Raw genomic sequence first — 11,401 nt, forward strand, 5'->3', positions numbered from 1 at the left:
GCCCAACCTAGATGCTTCAGTAATAAGTAACTTTAGGCCTATATCAAAGTTACTTTTCTTAGAAAAGATCATCAAAAAGGTTTCTCAGCAACTTAGTTCTTTCATGGTGCAAAACAATTACATTAATGCTTTTCAGGCTGGATTTTGAACACACCACAGCACCAAGACTGCACTTGTTAAAGTCTTAAATAACATTCATCTAAGCAGTGGTGAATCAAAAATTTGTTTTGGTATTAATGGATCTGAGTGCTGTGTTCAACATGGTTGACCATGATATACTGCTAGACAGAATAGAAAAGGGGTGGGACTTTCTGGCACCGTTTTAAATTGGTTTGAATCATTTCATTTTAATTAGACCTGAGGAAACTGATATACATTCACAAGACTCAGAGATGACCAATATTTTAATGAGAATAAGGTTTTAATAATCATAGTTTCATTAAAAGTATCGTGCTGTTTGAGACAGCTGTACTGTATTTTGAAATCGTCAATAAAATTAATAGCGACACTGTCCGTTTTATTACCTTATATTCATGTAATAAATATACAAATGTCAATTAGATGGTAATCATTACGGAAGAGGATTAGGGCCACGTGAAATAAATTTCAGAGAATTCTGAGAAAAAAAGTCATAACTGAGAAAAAAGTCAGAATTCTGAGGAAAAAAAATCCTGATGTTAGAGTCAGACTGGCTGCAGACCTCAGGTCATATGCAATACACTGAGTCTAGAGGCAAAAGTGGAAGTGGAGATATTACTGTTGGTATAAAATAACAGAACTGGCAGCTAGCCAACAAAGTCATGGAGCTTCAGAGGAAACTTTACAGAAAACATTAGTCTGAAACTGTTTTAAAATGATTTTATTGAGCTATGATAAACTTTGTGTTGCAGTTCCAATAAAAGGTTGAGTTTTTGATGACAATACTATTTGTGTTCATTTACTAGATGTATATATATGCATAATTTTTGAATGCAATGTGACCTACAACTTCAAAGATATATATATATATATATATATATATATATATATATATATGTAAAGTCTTTTTAAGTTGTTGGTTACATTGCATTCAAAAATTATGCTTACACAGTGGTCTCAGGTTGTTTTTAGAAGTTCAATCATTTGAATCCATACTAAATGAAAAATATCCTTTTCCTAATTTGGTGCATGTCAGAGATGTGTGAAAGACAAATACTTTATTTGTACAGAATAATATGTGCAGAAAATTAAATCTGCTGCTTCCAAAACAGGCTACACATTGCCACTTTTTAGGCCTTCTGAGATTTGTTTATTGTTACTGGTCTTTTTTTTGTCAGATGTTTCACAATATTTCTTCTTTTAACAAGATGTAGAGATCAGCTGCAGCAAATGAATCTCTTGGAACATCCCATCCATTCTCCTCCATCAGCACACAGCACAGTTCAAAAGCTGTTTCATCACAAGGAAACTGGCCTTTGGAGGTGCACTCTTTGCACAAATTCACCTCCTTCATGTCAATAGGTTTCAGTCTATTCACTGCACTGTGCAACTCTGGAAAAGAGTACATCAGAACTGGCCAGCCAGATGGTTAATCACTTGTTCTTGGCCTAATTCTGTGCAAGTTACAAGTGTGTACAACTTCATTAAGCTCAGCCTGCATGAAAAACAGATATATCATCCATCCATCCATTTTCCAAACCACTTATCCTACTGGGTCGCGGGGGGTCCGGAGCCTATCCCGGAAGCAATGGGCACGAGGCAGGGAACAACCCAGGATGGGGGGCCAGCCCATCGCAGGGCACACTCACACACCATTCACTCACGCATGCACACCTACGGGCAATTTAGTAACTCCAATTAGCCTCAGCATATTTTGGACTGTGGGGGGAAACCGGAGTACCCGGAGAAAACCCCACGACGCCATGGGGAGAACATGCAAACTCCGCACACATATCACCCAGGCGGAGACTCGAACCCAGGTCCCAGAGGTATGAGGCAACAGTGCTAACCACTGCACCAACATGCCACCCCCACAGATATATCACTGAAGTAAAAATTATATTAACAAAGTCAGAGACCTTAGACTAGTGATGGCCAAATGAAGCATCATAAACCATTTGCTGTATTGTCTGATTCAACATTAGCGTTTACAGTCATTTAACCCACCATGGCCAGTAGAAAAGTCACTTTTGCACAGTGCTTGCTACAAATGCTATTGTTAATTTTAAACCTGCAGACATGATAAAAAAAACAAGATTTACTTTTTTCACCTACCTTTTGTTCTTGCAAATGTGCAATGGCTTCCTCTGAAACTCCACAAATTCACAGGAATGCTACCAGTTCTATCATTTTACACCAACACTGACATCTCCACTTCTACTTTTGCCCGTAAACTCGGTGTATTGCATGTGACCTGAGGTCTGCAGCCAGCCTCTGACTCTAACATCAGGATTCTGACTTTTCTCAGAGCTCTGACTTTTTTTCTGAGTTCTGACATTTTTCTCAGAGTTCTGACTTTCTTCTCAGAATTCTCTGAAATTTATTTCACGTTGCCCTAATCCTCTTCCATATTAAGAACAAAAAAATGGTTAAGATGATCATCTACTTATAATGATATCACCCAGATAGATGTGATCACTATACGCAGTTTCCACTGTATGTAGATAGATAGGACATGTTCGAAGTACAGACGCTCCTCTACTTACCAATGAGATCGGTCGTTCATAACTTGAAATGTTCATTCAACATCATTTTAAGGGTATACGCAAGTTAGTGATGGGAATTCCGGTTCTTTTGAGAGAGCCGGTTCTTATGGCTCGGCTCACTTAAAAGAGCCAGCTCTTTCGGCTCCCAAGTGGCTCACCTGATTTTTTTTGGTGCTTAAATGAATTTATTACCAGAAATAATGTAAAATTATTAGTGAAATGAATTACTATGGTTGGAAATCACATGCAATCATTTTGGCCAATTCCTCATCAGTTGTGTTCTGTTTGCACAAACTGTCTCATAGAGCTCTAGGTTGTAGGTCTAGGTGGTTGTGGTGCTGTACTGGATGACGGTGTAGACATTGACAAACTGGCACTTTCAACAGTTGCAGTACACAAACTGTCACTTTCATTAGTAGCAGGTTCGCTTGCTTGTCTTTTCTTCCCACTGCACTGATGGATGTACAGTTCTCATGTGCCAATGCAGGTTATTTGTAGAACCTGTTCAATATGAGATTTTAACCTTGCAAGCTCTACACTCTGCCTTAGTATTATCAATGCAATTGAAATTTATCCAAATTTTACTCCGTTTCCTGCAGTCACCCATCTTGTTGCGCACATCTCCTTCCTTCCCATTTCTCTCTCTGTGGGTGTGATTACTGTATTTGTCTATGGGTGCGTTCGACTTCACACAGTCGATTTGCATCGCTGGAAAGCAGTGCATTCTAGTCCCAACGCAATGCATGATGGTTAGATATTTTTTGTCCGACTTCAGCTGACGCTGCAAAACGTCACCATCCGTTACCATGTCACATGGTACAAAAACCTCAAGAGAGCAAGACGACTTAAGACTTAAAGCCCAAGTCGAACGCACCTCGTAGCACCGTCCCCCCCTGCTCAGAGCAGACACGCATGGTGTAGTTGACCAATCCTTGCGGATGGAAAAAAGAAAGAAAAAAAGTGGCTCTGAGTCAGGCTCACAGGCAGGAGCCGGCTCCGATCGTTCACTTCGAAAAGCCGACTACAAGAGCCGTTTCGTTCGCGACCGACACATCACTAACGCAAGTACAAAGAACTAGGATGCTGGGAGTATGCACGCCGCGCTGCTACACGGCGGGAATAGCGGCCAGAAGTCGTACTAGGCGGAATTGTAGCGCAAAAAATGATGTTGCAGACAGGAAATGGGAGCCCAAGGAGCACAATTTGGACTTACAGTGCTCTTCGTTCGTATGTCTGAAAGTTCGTAAGTTGACAGTTCGTAAGCAGAGGAGCGTGTGTACTTACAGTAAGTAATGAGCAGTCAAGCGTTTTTTTTATTTTTTAGAAAGCTTAAGTGTGCAAAGTAATACATTTTCCTCAACATATTGCAGCCCTCTTAATACTTTGATATTTATTTAACATATCAGTTTATTTTATATGATACTATGTCATACGATTGGCTTTTGCAACCGACTACACACCAATGTTGCAAAGTTGAGTGAATAAATCCGAATAAAGCTAGACATCAGTGATGCGGATTCGCGAACGAATCGTTCTTTTTAACTGTTTTTTAGTGAATGGGTCTGAACGAATCGATTTTTAAAAATGATTTTAAAACGTTTTTAAAACTGATCTTTGGCTATTCAACATCCAAAACCATCCCCGCTATTTCGGATTTATTTTTCATGTTCCATGTGCGCTTGTCTTATCACTTTTACGTTAATTCTTTTGTTCGTCACTTACATTCGTCACCTTTGCGTTCGTAGACTTCCTTCTGGTGCCGAGAACACCCGAACGGCGTGAGACACAGTTGCTATATAAGTGAAGGGAGATAGGTCTCTAACTCGGTGACTCAAAAAACCCCCACAAGAACCCGTTCGATGACGAATCGAACTTACGGTTATCGGACACTCGGTCAGTGACTCAAACGAACGGTTTGCGAATCGATCCCAAGAGCCATTGCGGCATTTACTGTGGAAATGCTGCTACGCTGAAGAATAGGGTAAAATAAACACATGTATTGCCGATTTATGACAGCAGTAAATTATTGAATTTATCATTAAAGTAACGCACTCATTGCTTTTACCGTTTATACAACTGTTTGTACACATTTATTTGTGCTTATTGTATGTGACTGCTTACAGCATTATTACTGTACTTCGTCTTTTCATGTCGTTTTAAGGGTCCAATTACTCGCACGTCTTTTCCTGTATTAAAATAAAAGTGCAAATGTGTGATTGTCATGCCCGGCTCGTCCGCTCCTTGTGTGTGCCACGCCCCCTGATTACCCACGTGTATTTCCCTGATCGTCTCCAGCTTTGTCTAGTTACTTTGATTAGTCCTGTGTATTTAAGTCCTGGTCTCCCCGTTTTACCTTGTCCGTCATTGATGTTTGTAGGCGTGTGGTGTATCCTGGTCCCTGTCTACCCATTAAAACCCCTTGTTAGCCACGATTTCGCCTTGTCTGCCTGCTCCTTCCACGCCTGCCCGCACGATCGCCTGTTTGCTCGCTCCAGATCGTGACAGTGATATTTCTCTAGGAAAATTGTTGAAAAGACTAGACTGAATGCAATCAACAATCTAAAGACAGACCATACATAAACAATTCATATGTCCTGTAATTATTTTATGCGTGCTAATGTTATAATAATAATTATTATTATACCTGTGTGATAATACTAATGGTTCAGTCACTTATACTCGTGCACAATATGTTTGCAAACATTTCAAAAACAAATTATCACAAGTATAGGCTTATATTTTTATATTAACACAAAGTAATACTAAACATACAAACAAATAAAACACTTTTAAATTCGAATGCCTTCGACTTTATTTACATATTTTTTCTGCAGAAATGTGGGTTAATGCGGTGAAAACTTTCGTCTTTATTATTTGGGTGCTTTTCCACGTCTATCCAGTAAGTCATAGTCTTTCTTCATGTCCTGATGTGTTCCGAGAAGACCCAAACGACCGAGCGCCTGGATTCGTGGTGAGCCTTGGTTGCTGTATTAGTGTATTGATATATGGTCTCAGCAACTCCCCGAGAACCCGTTCGATGAACGAATCGAACTTACGGTTTTTGGACACTCAGTCGGTGACTCAAATGAACGGTTTGTTAAACGATCCCGAGAGCCCTCGCGACGTTTACTGCGGAAATGCAGTTACGCTGTTAAAAGGAATAAAATAAACGCAGCTATTCTGTTTAATCTGCTTAAACAGAAACTGTGCTTGCTTTGCAGAACAGTATTTTCCTATTAAATCTGGTCACTGCATTTTCATATTACATTCGGCATGGTTGTATTCCGTTATTTTGTGCTTGTTTATATTACCTGGTGATGTAGCTCAGGTGGCATGCTGCTGCAGTGGTTAGCACTGTTGCCTTTCACCTCCGGGACCCAGGTTTGAGTCTCCGTCTGGGTCACATGTGTGCGGAGTTTGCAAGTTCTCCGCATGTGGTCATGGGGTCCTCTGGGTACTCCGGTTTCCCCCCACAGTCCAAAGATATACTGAGGCTAATTGGACTTGCTAAATTGCCCGTAGGAGTACATGTGTGCGTGACTGGTGTGTGAGTGTGCCCTGCGATGGGCTGGCTTCCCATCGTGGGTTGTTCCCTGCCTCTTGCCCATTGCTTCCGGGATAGGCTCCGGACCCCCCCCCCCCCCCCCCCCCCCAGTACGATAAGCTGTTTGGAAAATGGATGGATGTAGCTCGGTGGATTAGCATTCTAACCCAGGTTACTAAGTAGGGCTACAGCTATCGAATATTTTAGTAATCGAGTATTCTATCAATTATTCCATCGATTAATCGGATAAGAAATACTTTTGTTTTATTAAACAGCAATCGTGACTATTCTTAAAATGAATAACTCATGGGTTTCCATTTTAGGAACATTTTTAATGATTGAAGTCCATACAACAACTGACAAACGAACTAAACCCTTTCAGTGCATTTATGTACATATTTGTTTTGCTTTTTATAAGAAAACACTTTTTTAAATGCAAAAATGATGTCAAATAAAATTACTGAAAAAAGGTATACAAGGGCCTTTGTTTTTGTACATTTATAGGAGGCATAAAAAAAAGTTCTGACTGGATTGTATCTCCTGGATGAGGTAGAAATGCTGTATACATGTTCATGTGTGTGAGTGAATGTGAGTGAGAGTGTGTGTGTTTAAATGTGTTAGAGAATGAGTGTGTGTGTGTGTATGTGTAAGCCTTTAAAGGAGCATATGTGGCAGTTGGATAATTCAGTGTCTGAGTTTCACTGGTCCATGGCTCTTGGGGGAGGGGGTGGGAAATTTTTATGCTATATAAAAGGGGGTGGTTAGCACTGTTACCTCACACCTCTGAGACCCAGGTTCGAGTCTCCGCCTGGGTCACATGTATGCAGAGTTTGCATGTTCAAGTTGTCGTTGGGTTTCCTCTGGGTACTCTAGTTTCCCCCTACAGTCCAAAAACATGCTGAGGCTAATTGGACTTGCTAAATTGCCCATTGGAATGCATGTGTGAGTGAATGGTGTGTAAGTGTGCCCTGCGATGGGCTGGCCCCCCATCCTGGGTTGTTCCCTGCCTTGTGTCCATTGCTTCCAGGATAGGCTCCGGACCCCCCGTGACCCAGTAGGATAAGCGGTTTGGAAAATGGATGGATTATTTATATTATTATAATTATGTAATTTTATTCATATTAATCTAAATCTGCAGAATAATATTACTAAAGCCTTGAAATAGATCTAGTTGAATACACCCCATGCTCCCCTTATCCCTGCATGCTGCCGGTATCATTGCGAGAAAGTCTAACGGCTGCTGTAAGCCTGCTGCAAGTTGCCTAATTTAAATATTGTGTGAAGCTAAGCTAACAGTTTATCTGCATACAAACAGCTTCTATTTTAACTTGTATAGCTTTACTGTAGCTTTGCTGCTGTGGAAGACAAACGGCGGTGGAAGGGAGCAGCTGAAAACATAGCTTTTCTTCACCTTTCAGCTTGTTGAACAGCTGGTTTGATTAAAGACTCTCGCCAGCTCTTTACCAGTAAAGGTTTAGTAACGATTACAAGCACTGCTGTTGTTTTCCTTCACTCAGCCTAAGTTCACCACCTCTCAACCGTCTCTTTGCTGTTAGTGTATAGACAGGCTCCAGCTCCATGTTAAACTACGACAGCATCATTTTCACTGCTGTTGTGTTATCAGTGTTTTTATTGAGGAAAAATAGGAGCTGCTCGTTATACTTTTTTTTATTCACACACATGCCCATAAATACGTTTCTATTGCAGGTCTATTTTAGCCGCGAATGTGAGTGAAGCGCTCACGCTTACTTTGTATACTGGTTCCATTCTGTGGACTGGATGCATAGACTGGATGCTTTCTGTTGAGATGTTCAATCATTAACGTTGTGCTATTGTGGTAAGCTAATTCGGATTTACAATGGACACACTGTACAGTATTTTCACTTTTCTTTTGTTTGAAATGGCCCCAAACTTTAGACATTTTCGCAATTTTCCCTGTCTTCCTCATTGCGCCATCAAATCAAATCTGCTACACGTAATGCAGCGTAAGCACACTGCGACAGTAATCCTCCGAGTGAAACATGCTGATCACTAAGCAATACATAGTCATGCGGATTACACGAAGCATCGAAGCAAAGAATTTGCATCAAGGATTTTTTGTAATCGAGTTATTTGAATTACTCGATGAATCGTTGCAGCCCTATTACTAAGCGATACTGGTAGTTAGTTAATCCCATTTAAGTCTCATATTAACAGACTCATAAGGATTCTGAAATTGAGTTTGGAGGAACAAACCATTCGGCAAAACTATTAGTTAATAATCATCATTATTCGACATCAATCATCCCATTCGACTTCCGGCGCTGCACAAGTGGCTGCCTTTTACAATAGGTCCAGCTCATTGTTGAGCGTTTTCTTTCTTTTCTTTCCTTTACTTAATTCTTAACTTTTTAATTTAATTCCTCATTCTGATCATGGATATTTACAATACTTTGGTGTTTGCACTAGCCGCTTTACTATTTAATTATTAATTTTTTACGCCTGTGTTTGGAGATTCGGAGAGCAGCCGCAACTCCATTGTTTACACGCGTGATCAGCTACTGGCACTGCGTAGCACAGCTACGCTGCACGAGAGAGACCTGTGACTCCCCGCGAACTGAGAAGGAAGAGACGTGGATGCCGTGCTGGGAGGGAGCACCGTGCCAGAAGGAGATCATATAATCCTGTTCTCCCCTCCATTATTATGGGAAATGTAAGATCTCTTCCCAACGAGATGGATGAGCTGGCGGTGCTAACCCAGCATCAGAGGGAATACCGGGAGAGTAGCATCATGGTGCTAATGGAGACATGGCTAACTGCACTAACATCAGACACCAACGCTGCGCTACATGGATTTCACAGGACAAGTGAGAGCGACAAGAGGAAAGGTGGGGGACTAGCAGTATTCGTTAACGAGAAATGGTGTAATACTGGACATATCACTAGTAAGGAGAAACTCTGCAGCAGAGATATCGAGCTGCTAGTTATTAGCATGAGACCGTACTACCTTCCGAGGGAATTCTCGCATGTTATCCTTATAGCTGCGTACATTCCTCCCTCTGCTAACGCGGATGCTGCTTGTGAGGTCATTCATTCTACGACCAGCAAACTGCAGACACAGCACCCTAATGCTCTCCTTCTCATCTCCGGTGACTTTAATCATGTCTCTCTAGACTCCACTTTACCTTTATTCACCCAATATGTTACATGCTTCACAAGAGGCAATAAAACACTGGACCAACTATATGCCAACACAGAGGGAGCATATAACTCATCACCTCTCCCTCCTCTGGGATGATCGGATCACAACTTAGTGCATGTTTTCCCAGTGTACAAACCTTTAGTGCGCAGGGAACCAACAGCCCCCTGCATAGTGAAAAGATGGTCTGTTGAAGCTGAAGAGGCTCTAAAAGACTGTTTTGGCTCTACTATGTGGGATGTGGTCTGTGAGGACGAGGAGGAGGACATTGACAGTCTGGTGCACCGTATAACGGACTATATTAACTTTTGTGTAGATATTGCCGTTCCCTCCAGGACTGTTAGGTGTTTCTCTAACAACAAACCATGGATCACTCCAGACATTAAGACTCTCCTTAAAAAGAAAAAAAAGAACTTTAGGTCAGGAGACAAGGATGAGCTGAAGAGTGTTCAGAGAGAGCTGAGGATGGCGATCAGAAGAGGGAAAGTCATCTACAAAAGGAAGATGGAGGATCAGCCGCAGCTAAATAATGTAAGTGGAATCTGGAGGGGTCTGAAAACAATCTCAGGCTACAAAGAACGCAGTTCCCAGCCAGTAAGGGACAGTAAGTGGACGAATGAACTGAATCACTTCTTTAACAGGTTTGATTCATCATCTACCCCTCACCATGTCCTGCCCTTTGTTCCTCAGTCACCTTCATCCGAGCCTTCTAGCCACTGCCCCCCCCCCCCCCCCCGCCTTAACACCACTTCACACCTTTACCACATGTCAAAGTCAGTCAGTTTTATTTGTCAATTCCTTCAAATGTACTTGACATACAAAGGAATCGAAATTACTGTCCCATGCGTAGACATTGACAACAATAAGTGCAGATGCACACAAAAACCGTTCTAAACAATAAGGTAATTTTAAGAAAAAGTGCAAGTAGGCTTACGGCATTATACTTAGGTAGGAGAGCGTGAGGTCGCTGCGTCTATACGCGCCACCATCTTGGAATTATCCACATTCCCTGCATACTGTCTCCCACCCCTAGCTACTACCCCCAATACTCAGCAACTTTGCCCCGACTTGTATCTCAGTAAAGACAAGGTAAGGTGTGAACTCAGAAGGATCAAAGTAAGACCGCAGGTCTTTTCTTCCATCTGCCATCAGACTTCACAACAAACACTAAGCACATACCATCTTGTATTGTATATATTGTATTGTATTATATCTCTTATTTCTATTGTTTGATACTTGATTTTTTTTTGCATTCTGCTTATTTCTGCTGCACTGTCCACTTTGCTGCTGTATAACGCAAATTTCCCACCCGTGAGACTAATAAAGGCAATCTTAATCTTAAATAAGAAATTATTAAAATTGAATTAATTTCCCTACACATGGGTAGAGACATAAAAAATTACTTAAGCTAATTTTTCCTACACTCCATTGTTTTTACTATAGATTTTTATGATTCTGTTAATCAGCAATTCATAATGAACATTTGCTTTGGTGACAATTGTATTGTGGTACATTGGGCAAAGTTACACATCGCCTTTGTCGAGCTTTGCGCAAAGTTACGCATTGCCTCTGTCAAGCTTTGTTTAAGCAAAGTTACGAATCCTCTTTGTCAAGCTTTGTTTGGGCAAAGTTACGCAGCATCTTTGTCAAGCTTTGTTTGGGCAGCAAAGTTGCGTAGTGCCCGAGTAAATGTATACATTTTTTTTTTGCCTAGCTCAAAAATATTTTTCTTTTTCTTTATTGTGCTAGCCCCCAAAGGCTAGAATCTCCACCAGCTTCTCCACCTCAGACACAGTCTACTCGTGTGAAGAGAAGAAAGCTTAGCCATCCCAGCTCTTCTTCTGGCCCGGAAACCAAGGGTGAATGGCACTTAGTGCACACTCGTGATCAGGAGCCTCAGCAATTCATGCTATGCCTGAGGAGGGATCCTGGAGTTCAGCTGGACCTCCATCAAGAATACAGCCCTCTTGAAGTTTTCCAGCTGTTCTTCACAAA

This window comes from Brienomyrus brachyistius, chromosome 14 (assembly GCF_023856365.1).
Source record: "Brienomyrus brachyistius isolate T26 chromosome 14, BBRACH_0.4, whole genome shotgun sequence".
Taxonomy (NCBI): domain Eukaryota; kingdom Metazoa; phylum Chordata; class Actinopteri; order Osteoglossiformes; family Mormyridae; genus Brienomyrus; species Brienomyrus brachyistius.